Source organism: Stegostoma tigrinum, chromosome 35, assembly GCF_030684315.1.
Source record: "Stegostoma tigrinum isolate sSteTig4 chromosome 35, sSteTig4.hap1, whole genome shotgun sequence".
In the NCBI taxonomy this organism is placed as follows: Eukaryota; Metazoa; Chordata; class Chondrichthyes; order Orectolobiformes; family Stegostomatidae; genus Stegostoma; species Stegostoma tigrinum.
The window spans coordinates 3352520-3371793 of NC_081388.1; the positions used below are offsets into that span (position 1 = coordinate 3352520).

General features: G+C 43.4%; 1 pseudogene; it reads left to right on the plus strand.

Annotated features, from left to right (window-relative positions):
• Nucleotides 1–804: 804 nt before the first annotated feature.
• LOC132206318 (hepatic lectin-like) lies at nucleotides 805–18888 on the plus strand (annotated as a pseudogene).
• Nucleotides 18889–19274: the final 386 nt, after the last annotated feature.

The following is a 19274-nucleotide window of genomic DNA, read 5'->3' on the forward strand; positions in this document are numbered from 1 at the left end:
CAAAATCCACCTGCCAGCGTTTTACCCACTCACTATCAATGTATCTTTGTGATATTATGCTCCTGTCTAGAACACCTACTGTGTTACCCATCTATGTGTGCTGGCTTTGTTGATATATGTTTCTCCATCGGATTCACTAATTAATATGTTGAATATTTGAGATTGGAGAACAGGTCTTTGTGGGTCACTTGCACCCAACCTCAGCACACGCCCATTTCCTTGACTCTGACTCTATTCAACCAACTTCTTAACGAGGTCAATAATTTATCATCAAATCTTTGGGCTTTAATATTAGCTATAACCTGATGAAATAACTTCCGGAATTCTAGATCAATCAGCTTCTTTGATATTCCCTTCTTTGCTTGTTTCCTCAAAATCTTCATTGAGGTTTATAGATATTTCTTACACATCACAATTCACTTGCCTGTGTCTGCTTGATGTCTTTTACATCTTAAGTTATTGTGTATGAATCCCTTAATTTTAAGTCTTCAGTCATTTTGTGACTATCTTTTGTTAGATTCCAACACAATGAACTAAGGAACACAAGTGTACCTTGACACACCTCTGTTCCCTGTGGTATCATGGCTGAGCTTTCTCTCATTGGGATGCAATGTGAATGGGAGAGGTAGAATTTCACAAATCCTGGTCAGGCTAGAGAGAAGAGTGAATTTGTATTTCACCTAGGACCACCAAGTGTCAGACTCAGAAGAGGCTTTTTTCCATAAGAGATACTTGATGGAAAACCAAGTCTTCATGAATAAATAATTCCTTCTTTTTATTTCAGTTTCATAGCTGTTCAGTGAAATGAAGGCATCATATGTTGATTTCAGAGTGAAGTTTTCCCAGCTGAAAGATAATGGTGACTATGAAATCTCAATCCGACTGATCTTTCTTTTGTATTCCAAAAATTGTCTGGTTTTTCAGACACTTTAGTCATTTTATTGCATTCCTCGTTGGACCACATTGAGGTCCTTTTGAAACTGGAGGGTTTGAGCTCGATAACTCTTGTACAACAACAGAGTATAGCCCCATTTGGATAAAGGATGATGGAATGAAAATTCTGTTTCACTGTGCAGCAGGAGATTTGTTTTGCTTTGTTTGCAGGTTATGTTTGTTACTGCCTGGGCCAGCACTTTTAAAATCAGTGTCTCATTGCACAGAGTGCAGCTGAGAGTTACCACATTGCTGTTTGTCTGGAATCCCATGAAGACCAGACCAGGTAAGGACAGCACATTTCCTTCCCTAAAGGACGGCCATGAAACAGACGAATATTTACAATAATCAGGAGTGGGACATGGTTGCCATTGAGCTTAACATTTTTACTACAGACATTAATTAAAATTAAATTTCAACATCTGCCTGGCTGGACTTGGAGTCCATGCCCCTTGATCATGAACCTGGCGTTCTAGATTACTTGTCCAGTGACATTACGGCGACAAAACAACTTTCCCTAAACATAGTACTGAACCTCCAGTCATATCTATCGAAAAAATTGTAACTAGAGACCAGGGAGCATAACTGCTGTTACCAGCAAATGTTAGAGTGTATTCAAAATTTGTAATAGAAGAGGACTTTGAAATACACATCATAATTAGGTGGGTCTTTTTGACATAAAGAGGAAAGCATGCCTAACAAATTTATTAGAAACCTGTGAGGAGGTAACAAGTAGGTTAAATAAAGAGGTATCAATGAATGCAACATATTTTGATTTAAAAAGACATGTGGTATGATATTACACATAAAGGTCCTTAAAAGGAGGCTTCTATGAATTTATAACCCTCCATAAGATCACCTCTCAACCATCAAGGCTCCAGTGTATCCAGCCCCTCCTGAAAACTCAAATTTTCCAGTCCCTGCAACGTCCTTCTAAATCTATGCTGAACACTCTCCAATTTAGGAATATCCTTGCTGTAGCAGGGTGACCAGAACTGTACACAGTACTCCAAAAGTGGCCTCACTAATGTCCTGTACAACCTCAACCTGACGTCCCATCTCTGAGACACAATGCCCTGAGCAATGAAGGCAATGGTGTTAAATGTATTATGAACCACCGTGTGTACCTGTGATAAAACTTTAAACAAACTATGCACCTGAATGATGCTGCCAGTTTCCCAGCCTTTTTTTTGTTTCAGATTTCCAATTCACAGTTCTTTGTCTTATTGTGTAGGGGCTGAGCGATTTGGGCGTCGTGGTACATGACTCACAAAGTTTAATGTGCAGCAACTGCAAATAGCAAGAAGGCAATTGTGAGGTTGCTTTTATTGCTGTGAGGTGAAGTATATAAATATGGAAGTCTTGTTTCAATTACACAAAGCCTTAATGAGCCCACTTGCTATGAAACTCACTGCTTACTTTAGGGCAGATTCAATTGCACTGGAAGCAGTCTCAACAAGGACCACTTGGTTGACTCCCGGGATTAAAGACTTGACTTACAAGGAAACATTGCACAGACTTGGCCCATTCTGACTGGAGTTTAGAAGAATGAAAGATGAACCTATTGGATCAAGAATATTGTAAGGGTAATTCACAGGGTGTGTGATGAGTGAGTATTTCCTCTTGTTGGAGAAAATGGAACTTGGGACTACTGTTTGAAAATAAGAGGTCTCCCATTTAAGATGGAGTTGAAGCAAAATTGTTTCTCTCAGAGAATCAGTTGTCTTTGGAATTCTCCCTGTGATAGCGGTGAAGGTTGGGTCATTGAAAAGATTCAAGCAGTGTTAGGCAGATGTTTAATTGATAAGAGACAAAGGCTTTGGAGGGCTGGCAGCAAAGTTGAATTGAGAGTAGATTTAGTGCTGCCATGATGTTCCAAGCTCAAATGGCCCACTCCTACTTGTATTTCTGATGATTTTATGATGAGACTCAGTCCAGTGTTATCTGAATGTCGAAGGCAGTTAGTTCAACTCAGGAATTCAACTCTTCTGTCGCATTTGGAACCAATGTTGTAATAAGCTTAGAATTTTCCTGAAAGAATATGAACTGTGCAATACTGAGAAGGCTATTGGTGAAAAAAAATTTCCAGTGGCCCTGAGTTGTAACTTTATTCTCTCATAATTTTAGTTAATGAAAAATGCAACTTCAGAAAGCCTGACAAGTTTATCATAAAATCCTCTGATGTAATTGGCCAAAAGCCACATCCCACTAGCTCAAAACCCAAAATCAAAATTTCATTATAGTAAAATATACACAAATCAAACATTATTCTCTTCTGGTACATGTTGCTTCCAAGATACAGTCACCAAAACCTCAATGACAATCATTATTGTTATGTGGCAGAGCAAGATTGGGGGCCTGACTGGTCTACTCCTGCTCATATTTCGAGTGATTTTGTGATCAGACTCTGTCAAATGGCTCCTCGGCATCAAAGGCAGTCACCCTGTCTCACCTTGAATTCAGATTTACAGCCTCTATTGGATCCAACACTGCCATGAGTTGAGTGTTCCAAAGAAAAACAACTCAAGCAATGGCTGAGCAATGTGTTGATAGGGGCGAAGAATTTCCAATTGCCATCTGTTGTAGCTTCATTCCCTTGACATGGCATTTTCATCTCTGCTGTTCCTGATTTACTCATCCACACTCCACACTGAATGATGTCTCAAATTTCTTTCTGGTTTATTCAAGAAATATAGGCTTCACTGGTTCGGTCAGCATTTACTGTCTTTCCCAAATTGTTCTGGGAAAAATGATGTAGCTGCAGTCCTTGAGCTGTAGGAACATGCACGATGCTGTCAGGAAGGGAGCTCCTGAATTCTGACCCAGTGACATTGTTCGAATTCCAAGTCAAGATGTTGTCTGGCTGGGGGAGCACCTACAGGTGATGAAGTTCCCATGTATTTGCTGCCTTTGTCCTACTGTCTTGATGGTGTTGGGAGAGAAGGAAGCGCCAGACCATGAAGTTTCAGATTGTGATCAGATAGACAATTCACTGCAGCTAATGGTCCACACACAGATCGTGGATGCCCAGTTTTGGGTTGAGAAATCTGTTCATGATTCATTCCACTCGGCGTAATAGCAGTGCCCAAGACATAGAAGGTGCCCTCAGTTTGGAAACAGGGATCGATCACCTCCCACGTCTGTGTTACAGTCATTCCCATCACTGCCACCATGGTCAGGTACAGGGTGAGGATGAGGTCAGGTGAATACACGTGTGTGAGAACTATCTGACAGAATGAATAACCCACAGGCTGGACTTGTTATCCAGAGAACATGGGTTCAGGTTGAAAACGTTTTAAAATCCTGCAAATAAAATCAACTACCCTCAAAAATGTTCTTTCTGTTTTCAGACTCTGATGTCATTCGATTGGCTCCTGAACCAAAACTTCTTTCATTTTATTATCTGAAGCATTTTGTTTTTCTTCGGGTTAAACACATTTGCTGTATGTGAGAACTGAAAAAAATGAATGTTGAATGAATGAATATCAGCTAGAATCTGGTATCTCAGCAGGGGAAAGGAATTAATGAATCCCATCCTAGATTTAGAGCAGATGAACTGCTTCTGTCCGGTGTAAATCCTTTCAAACACCATGAGCTCAGATGTGTGCAATGAGCTGAGTAAAACATGTTGATTGGCAGGTGCTCGTAAATTTCTGCTTCCAGCTCAGAACACGTGTGCGTAAAGTGAATGTCTTTCTCTCTTTTCCTCTTTTCAGACCTTGTACCTGCCTGCAACAGGAGGTTTTGAAACTTTGTTGTAAAACATGCCAATGTGGTCAGAAGCATCACTGTCGTATCAAAGTAAATCTGGTGATAATGATTGCCAGGGGAAACAGTGCCATGTGAATTTCAGAGTTGCTCCTGTTTGATTTCCAGGTACCGTGGGGGAGGCAAGAGATTCATTCACTCATCTGAAGATAGAAATTTCACTAAAGGAGAGTAAGTTGAAGCTCCATCAGAGAGTTTTCAGCCCTCGGTGTTTAGACTGCACATCATCTGAATGTTGACGCTAGAATCTGATGGATTGGTCATACTCAGTACTCATATCACTGGCTCCAGTTACCAAATATGTTTGCTTCTGCTTCTGAGGGAACTCAGAACTCAATGACAAAATCTTAAAATTCTGTCACTAAAATTATACCTCCTTTAAAAATGATCCTACCTTTTTCAAACTGTGATACAATTAGAACTTAGAACATAGAACAGTAAAGCACAGTGTGGTCCCTTCCGCCCACAATGTTGGGCCCAAATTTTACCCAAAGCCTAAGGTCTATCTAACCTCCACCCCTACCTTATATTATCATCAAATTGATTGCTTCTCCAGCATAATTTAGGGAAGGAAATCCACTGTCTTTTCTGGCCTGTCCCAAGTGTGAGTGCACTCTCACTTCACCAGCATTGTCTCTTAGCTATTTCTATAACGGCAGAGGAAATATTGTAATTGCCCAGTTGTAGCCACCCTGAGCTGGTAATGATGCAGTGTGATGCTTCTTCTGAAATTAAATTTCTGGTTCCCCTGTGGATTTCTGTCAGGAATTCTATGTCATTGACCTCCAGATATGGAAACAATGGGAATGACCAAGTCTGGATGATTTGATATAGGGATTGATGGTGAATGGATCTTGGTTGCTCCCATGAGCAATTGCTACAGCAATGTGTTGTGTTGCAGATATAATGAAAAATGGAAGGAAGTGGAGGGTGGGAAAGCATTTGTGATGGACTGGTTCACGTTTCCTAACAATGAAATGTTTGAGTTCAGGGAAGTTTCAGTGCTTTGGTGGGGTGAGTAACATGTCATTTCTCTAATTAAACATGGGCATTAGCTGGTGATGTACTGTAATATTTCATAAGGTAAGTTAGAACAACCTCAGTGTAAAACTGGAATGCTGCAGTGTATAATACTTAGCAATGGGCTATTTACCCAATAGAATGTTGTTTTTAAATGGCCTGTCCCTTTTAAATCCTGAGCCCATTACTATCAATAGGGACAGCCTGAAGCCCACCATTCTTCTTAGAATTGTAGAGCCACAAAACTCAGAAACAGATCCTTCGGTCTAGCCTGTCCATGCCAATCAAGTTATCCAAACGAGACCAATCCCATCTGACTCCATTTGGCACATTTCCCTCTCAACCTCTGCTATTCATGCAGATATACAAATGTTCTTTTAATTGTTGTCATTATACCTTTATCTTCCAGTTCCTCTAGCAGTTCGTTCTACTTATGAATTACTGACAGTGTGTAAAAGTTGCCCATCAGCTCTCCATTCAGTCTTTCCATTCTTACCTGAAAAATGTGCCCTCTAGTTTTGAACAGCCATGCCCCAGGGAAAAGACATTTGCCAATCACGATAACTATGCCCCTTATTATTTAATAAGCCTCCATAAACCCCTTAACTCCTCCGCTCCAGTGAAGAAAGGCCCAGCCGATCCAGCCTCTCCTTTTAACTCAAACTCTCCAGTCGCAGCAACATCCTTGTCAATCTTTTGTGATCCTTCTCTAGTTGCATAATTTCCCTTCCCTCGCTGGGTCACCAGATCTGTACGCAATTCTCCACTGGTGGCCTCACCAACATCTTGTGCTACTGCAACTAGATGTCCCAACTCCTATTATCAATGGTCTGATCAATGAAGGCAAGGGAGCTAGACACCTTCTTAATCATCCTGTCCACCTGTGACACAACTTTCAAAGAACTATGTACCTGAACCTGTAGGTCTGTTGTTTGACAATGCTGTCCAGGGATCTCCCATCAACTGTATAAGCCCTGCCCTTTTTTGCCTTATCAAAACGCAACGACTTGCATTTATCAAAGTTAAACCGCATCTGCCTCTCCTCAGCGCATTGTCGCAAATGATCAAGATCGTTTTGTAATCTTAGATAACCTTCTTCACTGTTGACTGTACCACCAATTTTGGTGTCGTCTGCAGCTTACTGACCGTGCTTCCTGAATTCTCATCCAAAATGTTTATATATGTGACTAGCAACAGTGGAACCTGCACTGCTTGGTGCAGAACACTGCTGGCCACTGGCCTGCAGTCCAAAAAACAGCCCCCCACCACTGCCATCTGTCTCCTACCTTCAAGCCAGTACCTTTTGCCTGTATCCAGTTGGCCAGTTCCCCCTGGAGCTCTTCCGACATGATTTAACTTGACTAACCAGTCCATCACGCAGAACACTGTCAAAGGCTTTACTAATGTTCATGAAAATAATGTCTACCGTTTTGCCCTCATCCATCTTTTTCGTCACATCCAGCAAAAACTCAATAAGTTTGTGAGACATGATTTCGTATGTTTACAAAATACCATGCAATGACTGCCACAAACATTACATCCACCAGGCCGGAAGGAAACTAGCCATCAGAATATATGAACATCAGCTCGCAGCAAAACAGCATGACAAATTCTCTTTCATATTGGTCCATTCAGATAATGAAGTCCATCGGTTGAACTGGGACAATGTTACAAATAGTAACACAAGCAAAACACAGACATGCGTGGGAATTCCTAGAATCATGGTTCTCCACTCGTAATGCAATCGACAAACACATAGAACTGACCCCATATACAAACCCATACAGATCAAAACTGGAAATGACAGTACTCACCATAACGGACCAAACAATATAAATTCCAAGTGGAGTAAAACAACACCGCTTCATCGGAGGCTCCACTGATGATGTTACCTAGCAAGGTGACAAAACTTCTGAATGAGAAAAAGCCAGCTCTGTGAGCAGGTCAACAACATCACCATTCAGGTGATTCTTAACAGACACCCAGAATAAAACATACAATTGACATTTGCCAAAGGGAACTGGCAATTTTATATAAGCCATCAGTGTTTGACAGAAGCAAAAACACATTTTCTGGAAAAGCTCAACAGGTCTGGCAGCATCTGTGAAAGAAAAAACAGAGTTAACAAATCAGTCCAGGGGCCCTTCCTCAGGGCTGCGTTTGACAGATCTTTGCGTTTCAAGCTCTCAAATGCCTCATCGTTCCTCTGTAGCCTTCCCTCACCAGGCCTTACTACACCACCCTTCTCCTTAGCCCTTATATTTCCCTCTCGATATCTATCCTGCTAACCATCTCCCCTCCCCTGAAAATTCCTCCCTGACTGCCTGCTCCTCTGAATCTCTCTGATTGACCTCTGTGAGGTTGGCTGATCCTGATGATTCCTGGGACTGGTGAATTGCCTCTGGGATTGGGATTTGCAGGTTGTCAGTAACGAACCATCAGGATGGGTGGATTGATTTCCTAGCCACAGCGTGTGCTGCAAGGGGATTGGATTCATAAATCACTGCCTTGCGGGGTGAGACTCTGAGTTAAACATACCTCTGCGTAAGACAGTGCACGGTTTTTAACCAGTAACGTGACAATACTGGGTGAAATTTTATTGAACAAGGAGATGAAAGATGTACTGCAGCATCACTTCAGACTCAAATATTTATTTCTTACATTCTCTCACAGAACTGCTTTGCAAATGCCCTGAACACTGGAGGCAGTTCCAGCAAAAGTGTTATTACTTTTCATCAGACAGCAAGAGCTGGACAGAGGCCCAGAGATCCTGTGCATCAAAGGATGCCAATCTTCTTGTCATTAACAAGCCTGAGGAGCAGGTAAGAGATCTAAACAATTTCAAACCCACCAGCTCCTGATCATTTCTCAGTGAACACAGGGACAATGTCAAACTAAACATTCAGGGAGACAATATGTAAGGAGTAAGATTCAACAACATTGGCCCAGAGCCTGCCCCAATATGCCCCACTATTCAATGCAATCGTGGACGACTCTCTGCATTCATTTCAGATCTCACATTCTCCCCGATATTCCTTTGTTCCCTGAGAGGTCATAACTCTGCCAATCTCAGTCTGTAACCCACACTCTCTGAGGGGTCACAGCTGCAAATGATGACAAACCTCTGACTGAAGAACTCCCTCACCCATAGACTATATCCTAATATTCTCTAATCCCCGTCCATGGAAAACAACGTCAGGATCGGCACTGTCATTTACACCTCACAGCCCCCATTTGAATGGTTCTCACATCGTGGAGATGTGGGCCATTTGGCTGCAGTTGCACCTGCAGTGCTTGCTTTTATCCAGACACCTCACAAATACCTCATACTTGCTGGTCCAAATCGAGAGAGGAAGAGTGTTCCAACACTATATCTTGACTCACGGTCACATCTTCCTGTCGCTGGCCAATGGCCAACTCCGAAGTGCAACTCCGAAGCAGAGAGTCCAGGGAGCAAGGTACCCAGGTAACATTTCATCTTCCTGATGCCCCACAATGTCTGCACCTCAGTCTCCAGCTCAAATACTCTGAGCCAAACTTGGTAAAGTCACAATGACCCATCACTGAAAGGGTTCTGAGGAAGGGTCACTGGACCCGAAACGTTAACTTTGATTTTTCCTGCACAGATGCTCCCAGGCCTGCTAAACTTTTCCAGCAACTTTATTTTTGTTACCGGTTAGAGTCATATCTGGCGCAAAGGAAGGTCAGCTCCAGGACATCTCTGCGCTGTTCTTCTGGGTAGTATCTGAGGTGCAACCATTTTCAGCTGTTCTATCAATGATCTTCCCTCCATCATAAGGTCAGAACTGGAATGTTCGCCAGTGGCTGCACAATCTTCAGCACCATTTGCGAGTCCTCAAATTCCCAAGCAGTCATCAATGCAACAGGGTCTGGACAATATCCAGTCGCTACAACAGCAGGATAGAGTGTTGGAATCAGATATAGAAGGACAGTCCAGCAGGCGGGGAAGACATGGCATTATTGCAGTCACTGAGAAGTGATCAAAGGAAGGGCAGGACTGGTAGCTCAACATTCCACTATAAAGAAGTTTCAGCTGCAGGACGGAGGGGTGTAGGAAAGGCAGGGGCATTGCATTATTGATAAAGGAAACCATCACTGAAGTAATGGGGGAGAATGTCTCAGAGAGATCTCCAAATGAAGCTGTCTGGGCCGAGCTTTGAAATAAAAAAGGGGCAATTACTTTGCTGGGATTGTACGATAGGCTTCCCAACAAGTCACAGATATATAGGCAAATCACAGAAAGATGCAACAGAAATAGGAATTTCAACTTCTTCACAATTTGAACATCACTGGTTGTGCCAGTCCTTATTGGCCTTCCTTAGTTTCCCTTGAGAAGGTAGTGGTCAGCTGCCTTCTTGAACCACTACAGGCTATATGGTGTCTTCTGACCAATTTCATTTCTGTTGGGACTTTGTAGCGATTAATACAACTGAGTCGTTTGCTAGTCCGTTTCAGCGGGCAACGAAGAAACAACCAGAAACAGCCTACTGGAGTCACTGTAGGCCAGACCAAATGTGAATGGCAGATTTGCTTCCCTAAAGGACATGAGTGAGCCAGATGGGTTTTTCAGACAATCAACAATTGTTTCATGGGCAGTGGTGGATTCTGAATTCCAGATGTGCTCACATTAATGGGATCACCGTAGTGAGAAAGGATTAAGCAGGGAGGAAATTTTAAAGCGCATATAGGAGAGGTTTTTGTGCCAGCACATGCGATGTACAGTTATACCAGAGAAGGGAGAGTGTTGGACCGATTCCGAGAGAAAGAATTCACTCTCGTAGTTGAAGTTTCAATGGGCAAATATTTTGGGGATAGTGACTATGCCTCAGTGAGATGAAACATTGTTCTGACAAGAAATCAGGAAAGCGCACAAGTTAAGTATCTAAACTGGGCAAAGCCAATTTCAATATCATCACATGGAACCTCACAACCTTAGACCGGTAGCAACTCCTTGCAGTGAACTGTATATTTGAAAAGTGAGAGCCTTTTAAAAGTAGTGCAATGAGAACTCAAGGTTCCATGTTGCAGTGAGAGTGAAAGACAAGGGTAACAAGCACAGGGAACCCTGGATTTCAAGGGACATCGAGAGTTTGATGACAAAAAAGATGGAAGCGTATGTTAAGTACAGAACATTAAAAACAGGAAGGCCCTTCAAAAGTGCGCAGAGTGGAGGTGATTGTTGAAAAAGAAATCAGGATGATAAAGAGCGGCTACGAAATGTCTTTGACAGATTGCATGAAGTAAACCCCAAGACATTTTCTAAGTATATTAACAGCAATAGGATTTGCAAGTAGAATCTATCACCTATTAGAGTTGTAGAATCTCTCGAATCTAGAGAGAGGCCATTCAGCCCAACAGCTCTGCATCCATCCTCCAAAGACCGTTGTACCCAGACCCTACGCCCACATTATCCTCATAACCCACATGTCCCAGTGGCTCATCCACCTAACCTGTACATCCCTAGACACTACAGATAATTTAGCATGCCAGTCTACCTGACCTGCACATCTTTCAACTGTGGGAGGAAACTGCACCACCCAATGGAAACATGCAAAGACGAGGGGAGAATGTGCAAACACCACACAGACTCAATGAATCCTGCAGTGAGTAACTCACCTGCTGACTCCCCACAAACTGTCTGCAAGGCACAAGTCAGGGCTCCATTGGAATATTCCCCACTTGCTTGGACACATGCAGCTCTGAAAATGCTCAAGGAGCTCAACACCATCCAGGACAAAGTGACCTTTGTTGTTGTTGATGGGCACCACATCACTATTTCTACCCACGTCCCTTAAAGGAATAGAAAATGGAATAAAAAGAAAACATACTTAATTGTTCAAATAAACAGACTTGTATTAAGCACTGCTATTTCATTGTGAGCAAAGCGAGTCAATCACCAACAATGCACAGTGTGAACAGCATCTAACATCAAGAAGATGTACTGCTGAAATTCATCAAGGCTGTTTCAACAGCATCTTCCAAACCCATGAAATTTTCAGGGCGATCACTGGCAAATTCCTGTCCAAGAAATACACTGACCTGACTTGGAGCTATATCACTCTTCCATCACTGTTGCTTGGTTAAAATCCCATCACTACTCCTTTTAAACTGCTGCCATTCCATAAGGTGGCTCACCACCAGCAATTAGGAATGATCAACAATTACTACCCACGTCCCTTAAAGGAATAGAAAATGGAATAAAAAGAAAACATACTTAATTGTTCAAATAAACGGACTTGTATTAAGCACTGCTATTTCATAGTGAGCAAAGCGAGTTTGAAATGAATGGGTTGATGCCTCAGATAGAAGTTGTAACATTCCCAACAACATGCTTTATTCCATTTACTGTAACAACTCTTTTATTTACCTGGCAGGAATTTGTAAAAAAGTGGCTCCAAAACAAAGAACGCTGGATTGGACTTACTGATTCTGTCACGGAAGGTGATTGACACTGGATGGATGGGATGGACTACATTTCCTCTGTAACGTGAGCTCGTTTTCTGATTGTATATTTTGAACAATATTTGGGCAATATACTGGACACAAAATAAAAAGCTAGATGTGTTTTGAAGTTGAACTTCAGCTATTTACCTTAACTGGAAGATTAATTTCGAGACAAAGGGAGTGAAACTGGGTCTGACAGTCTGTGTACAACAGGCACCATGTGGTTCCTTTAAGTTGCAAAATGGCATCTTCAGTGAGTGCGCTCACTTGCAGAGAGCGAAGACTGCTGTGTTGATAAAAGGGATTGCCATACATGCTCATCATTGTACATGAGCTTTGTACAGAGCTTGCAGACCATGACGTAACTCGGTCCAGAGTTCCAACCTTCACTCTCTCAAATTCGGACATCTGAGCACAACCTTCAGGGGCATGAAACTCCTCCCAACAATGGTAGTTTAAAAAGACTATCAACTAGTTACAGTTCAGTCACTGAAATATTTATTCATCACATTGCTACAATTCTGTGCAATTTACAGTATATTTCTAAACTTGTGAAATGTTTTAAGAGATGATAAGGAGTGGTCTGGCTGATTTTATTTCAGTGACTGAAGGCTTTGTTCACAAACCAGTTATCTCCAGTGGTGCCCTACGAGTATTTATTCTTATCATTGAGCACAACTGGGACAATGAGGAGAGATCGTGCAGAGCATAATAAGTGAAAGAAGGGGAAGGGAAGAGTAAAAGCAGCTATATTTTTCCACAGGGATCAAGATGACAGAGACTCTGAGGGAGCACGTTGAAAGAGAACAGCTTTTTCCCTGAGCTTTGCTCGTGTTGTGTTGTATTTCGATCCATAACAGCAGAGGTCTGAGATTCTACCGCCGCACTAAGATATCGGAACAACAGTGCATGTGCTGTAGGGATTCTGTACCCTAGCTGACTGCAGGTTTGTTCATGGAGGTGACTGTCCAGTCTTTGCAGGCAGGAATGAGGTCCAATCTCTGCACAAAGCCCTGTGCCAGGTTAGTACCAAATTCTTCAGTGCACCTTGAAATTTGAATGCAGGCTTTCCAGCAGGATTCTCAATTCCATGAGCAGCTTAGTGTGTGTACCCATCACTCTTCCTCTGGCACCTGGATATTGAAGTCTTCTTCTAAATCTTCTGCAGCCAAAGCAGAGGGCAATCTCACCTTCTGGTGAGGTGGTACCTGAGATTTCCATTCGCTCAGACCTGACAGCAGTGCTTCACCACATTCAGATCCCAATTCTCTTGTACCTTATAAATTGTTCATAGTGTCCATCTCTAAGCTGGTGGTTGTATGTGTAAAATGAGTGACAGTGCATCTTCACTGTTTTTCTGCTCTTCTCTGTCAGGGCAGAAAGCAGCAGTTGTGTGTTTGAAATGAAACAGAGCAAGCATCTGTTTTTGGGTGACAGGGAAGGAGAAAATAAGAAATGAATATGTAAGCCATCAGGCCTCCTGGAAGAGGGTGTGGATGACTGATGGAAGATTAGATATTGTTACAATCGTAGACACCTACAATAACTTGAAAACGTCAAACATCCAGTGATTATCTGAACAAAAACTTCAATATTTCATGCTTTTAAAATAATCATTGAATGACTAATACAAAACACTATTGACTGAGCATTAATTCTACCAGCAGAAAATTTATTGCTGCACTGGAAGAGCTTGGCTGTGACATGGGAAGTTCTGCGGCACAAGGTTTCAGTACTATTGCTAGAAAGTTTGGGCCTGTAGTGTTTGCAGCATCCAGTGCCTCAGATTATTCCTTGATATCATAAGACCATAAGACATAGGAGCAGAAATTAGGCCATTCGGCCCATCGAGTCTGGTCTGCCATTCAATCAAATCTGATAAGTTCTTCAACCCCATCTTCCTCCTTTCTCTGGGCAACCCTTGATCCCATTGATAATCAAGAACTGATCTATTTCAGTCTAAAATGTATTCAATGACCTGGCCTCCACAGCGTTCTGTGGCAGTGAATTCCATCGACTCACCACTCTCTGGCTAAAGAAATTTCTCCTGGTCTCCGTTCGGGAAGATCTTCCCTTTACTCTAAGGCTGTTCCCTCGGGTCCTAGTCTCTCCTACTAATCGAAGCATCTTCCCAACATCTGTTCTGCCCAGGCCATTCGGAATTCCGTAAGGTTTCAATTAGATCCCCCCTCATCCTTCTAAACCCTGAAGAGTATCGTCCCAGAGTTCTCAAACATTCCTCATATGATCAGCTTTTCATTTCTGGCACCATTCATGTGAATTTCCTTGAGCCCGCCCCAGGGCCAGTACATCCTTCCTGAGATATGGGACCCGAAACTGCATGCAGTACTCCAAATGTGGCCTGACCAGAGCCTTATAAAGCCTCAGTTGTACATCCCTGATTTTATATTCAAGCCCTCTCAAAATAAATGTCAACGTTGCATTTGCCTGTCTGATTACTGACTCAACCTGCAAGTTTACCTTGAGAGAATCCTGGACTAGAACTCTTCAGTCTCTTTGCACATCAGACTTCTGAATTTTCTCCCCATTTAGAAAATAGTCCATGCTTTTCATCTTCTTAGCAAAGTTCATGACCTCACACTTTCCCACGTTGTACTCCATCTGCCACTTCTTTGCCCAATCTCCTAACCTGTCCAAATTCTTCTGCAGCCTCCCCACCTTCTTAATACTACCCATCCCTCTACCTATCTTTGTATCACTGCAAACATAGCCAGAATTCCCAAAGCTCCTTTATCTAGATCATTAATGTATAAAGTGAAAAGTTGTGGTCTCAACACTGACCATTCCGGAATACCACTTGTCGACGAATGCCATCCTATGAAAGACCCTTTTATCCCCACTCTCTGCTTTCTGTGAAAAGGCCAATCTTCTATCCATGCTTGCAGCTTGCCTCTAATACTGTGGGCCCTTATCTTACTCAGCAGCCTCCTGTGAGGCACTTTGTCAAAGGCCTTCTTGAATTACAGGTAGATGACATCAATTAGCTCTCCTTGGTCTAACCTGCTCATTACGTCCTCAAAGAATTTGAGCAGATTTGTCAGGCATGATCTCCCCTAAATGAAACAATGCTGACTTTGCCTTTTTTTGCCAGACACTTCCAGATAGTCAGCAATTTCATCCTTCACAACAGGCTCCAAAATCTTAAACACAACCGAGGTACGGCAGGTCATGTGGAGTGAATGAAATTGGCTGACGAATGGCATCTATGATGCTGGGAGCCACTGGAGGTTGAGATGCACTATCCACTCTCTATTTCTGGCTGAAAAATGCTGCAAAAGATTCAGTCTTATCTTTTGCACAGATGTGTTGGACTATTCTGTCAATGAGAACAGGGATATTTGTGGAAACTCTTCCTGCAGTGAGTTGTTTAATTGTCCAGCACTATTCAAGACTCGATGTGACAGGACAACTGAGCTAACACCTGGTCTAAGCAAAGAAAGCTGGAGAAATTCAGCAGGGTTGATTGACTGATGTTATTGTCACTTCGACCAAAATACAGTGAAAAGCTTTGTTTACAAAAGGTACAGGGAGATCACAGCAAGCCAAGGATATACAAATCAAAAAGGTTTAGAGGCATACAGGTTACTTTGCAGGTTATATTATTTAAGGCTAGGATCCATTCAACATTCTGATAACAGCTGGAAAGAACCTGTTACTGAGCCTGCCTGTGCGTGTGTTCAGGCTTCTGTATCTTCTGCATGATGGAAGACATTGAAGGAGGTCATTACCTGGGTGCGATGGGTCTTTGATGATGCTGGCCGCCATACTGTAGCAGTGAGCCATGTAAATAGATCCATGGATAGAAGGTTGGCCTCTGTGATGGTCTTGGCTGTGCACACCACCTTCTGCAGTTTCTTATGGTCCTGGGCAGAGCAGTTGTCATACCAGGCCATGATGTACCCAGACAGGATGCTTTCAATGGTGTATCTATAGAAGGTGATGTTGGACCTTATAGACATGCCAAATTTCCAGAGCCACCTCAGGAAGAAGAACCATAGTTGCTCCATTTTGACTGTTGCATTTACGTGGGAAGTCCAGAACACGTCATCCATTATCATCAGCCCAAGGAACTTGATGCTCTTCACTCTCTCAACGTCAGTTCCATTGATGTAGATGGGGTATGTTCTCCTCCTTTCTTTCCGAAGTTGATGATCATTTCTTTAGTTTGGCTGATGTTGAGAGACAGATTGTTTTTATTGCACCAATCTTCTGGTAGCACCTGTGGCGAGAGAAACCAAATCTATTTCTTTCTCGACAGATGCTGTCGGACCTGTTGAGTTTCTCTTGTACTTTCTGGTTTTATTTCTTGGAAGCGCGCAGCAATAACCTTCTCCATGATAAATTCTGACACCTTCTCCATGAAAGTCATCAAACCAGATAGCCTATTGATCCCAGCAGGCCAAGCAGCATCTCAGGTTGTGCTCCTGAGATGCTGCTTGGCCTGCTGCGTTCATCGAGCTTCACACTTTATTATCTTGGATTCTCCAGCATCAGCAGTTCCCATTATCTCTGAGCCTATTGATCCCTGTTTTCTATATCCCTTCATTCTTGACTGCAGAGGTTATGTTTGCTACTTTCTCCACTAATCTCTGCATTTGTTTCAAACTTCCAGCATTTGCAGTAGTTTACTTTCATTCGATCACATTTGTGGGTTATTCAGGTCACTTAATGCTCTCTATCATACACTGGTTTTTCTGATCTGCATTTGTGCTGTGTTGTAGCTTCACCAAGTTCCTGATCCGCCAGGTGCTACTCTGAGCATGCCTTCCTGCACTCTTCACTCTGCCAGTCATGGGGTTACAATTGACTACAATTCCGCTACTGTTAATGGCCTATAGCAGTTTGCGTGTGCTGAACCAACTTCCTGACATTGATGGATGCATCTGCAACAGGTAGCTTGCTGAGTTCAAAGTCAAGTAGGTTTTTCCATCCCCTATTCCCAATTCCTCCGCCTTCCATCCCCCATTCCCAATTCCTCCGCCTCCGCCACATCTGCTCCCACGATAAGACATTCCACTCCCGCACATCCCAGATGTCCAAGTTCTTCAAGGACTGCAACTTTCCCCCCACAGTGATCGAGAACGCCCTTGACCGCGTCTCCCGTATTTCCCGCAACACGTCCCTCACACCCCGCCCCCGCCACAACTGCCCAAACAGGATCCCCCTCATTCTCACACACCACCCCACCAACCTCCAGATACAACGCATCATCCTCCGACACTTCCGCCATTTACAATCCGACCCCACCACCCAAGACATTTTTCCATCCCCACCCCTGTCTGCTTTCCGGAGAGACCACTCTCTCCGTGACTCCCTTGTTCGCTCCACACTGCCCTCCAACCCCACCACACCCGGCACCTTCCCCTGCAACCGCAGGAAATGCTACACTTGCCCCCACACCTCCTCCCTCACCCCTATCCCAGGCCCCAAGATGACATTCCACATTAAGCACAGGTTCACCTGCACATCTGCCAATGTGGTATACTGCATCCACTGTACCCGGTGCGGCTTCCTCTACATTGGGGAAACCAAGCGGAGGCTTGGAGACCGCTTTGCAGAACACCTCCGCTCAGTTCGCAACAAACTACTGCACCTCCCAGTCGCAAACCATTTCCACTCCCCCTCCCATTCTTTAGATGACATGTCCATCATGGGCATCCTGCAGTGCCACAATGATGCCACCTGAAGGTTGCAGGAACAGCGACTCATATTCCGCCTGGGAACCCTGCAGCCTAATGGTATCAATGTGGACTTCGCCAGTTTCAAAATCTCCCCTTCCCCAACTGCATCCCTAAACCAGCCCAGTTCGTCCCCTCCCCCCACTGCACCACACAACCAGCCCAGCTCTTCCCCCCCACCCACTGCATCCCAAAACCAGTCCAACCTGTCTCTGCCTCCCTAACCTGTTCTTCCTCTTACCCATCCCTTCCTCCCACCCCAAGCCGCACCCCCATCTACCTACTAAACTCATCCCACCTCCTTGACCTGTCCGTCTTCCCTGGACTGACCTATCCCCTCCCTACCTCCCCACCTATACTCTCTCCACCTATCTTCTTCACTCTTCATCTTCGGTCCGCCTCCCCCTCTCTCCCTATTTATTCCAGTTCCCACTCCCCATCCCCCTCTCTGATGAAGGGTCTAGGCCCGAAACGTCAGCTTTTGTGCTCCTGAGATGCTGTTTGGCCTGCTGCGTTCATCCAGCCTCACATTGTATTATCTTGGAATTCTCCAGCATCTGCAGTTCCCATTATCTCTAGATTTTTCCTCTTTTTGGCTCCCCCAACACCTGGATCACTTAGTCTAGGCACTATGTCACTGCCAAGCTCAATCAGCAGAGGTCCTTCTGAGTCACTCTCAGTGTTAGGCATGTTCCACATGGTCAATGCCAATGAATCCATTCAGTGACATTACTGCAGCTTAGTGCAAATGAAAGGCATACTGAGCCATTCTTAGAAGCTCAATTGTTTGAGTCTCACTGGAATTTTGCATTAATTTGCAGCAGGATTTCTTATCATGAATAGTATTGTCATTTCTTTTAGATTTCGGAGGAAGGGTGAATCAAATGATGTTTCCAATGAAGACTGTGCACATGTGTACAGTGATGGAGGGTGGAATGATTGACCATGTGATACCTCTATACATTGGATCTGTGAAAAGCCAGCGCAGTTTGATTCTCCTTAATGTTCTATCAGTACCCAGGGGAAGTAAATCCCTTTTGAAGAATTCAGTCTGTGTACATTGGGCCAGCAGCTCTTAGCTGGGATTGGCAGGAGAGTGGTAAGGAATCTGTCTCACTCTCCTGACGATAACTTTATAAAATCCGACAGGGAACAGTCAAGTTATTCCCCTTTATCTCAATCCAATGATTTGAAGATTCACTTGGTGCATTTTCCCAATATTCCTGTACTACGTTGAATCAGATCAACAATTCCGTTAGACTGTGAATGCTGGCAATGTGAAATAAGAACAGAGAAACTCAGGTGGTCTGGCAGCATGCACGGAGAATGAAAGAGTTAACATTTTCATTCTGACGAACGGTGAAACTGGATTCAAACTTTTCAATCTGT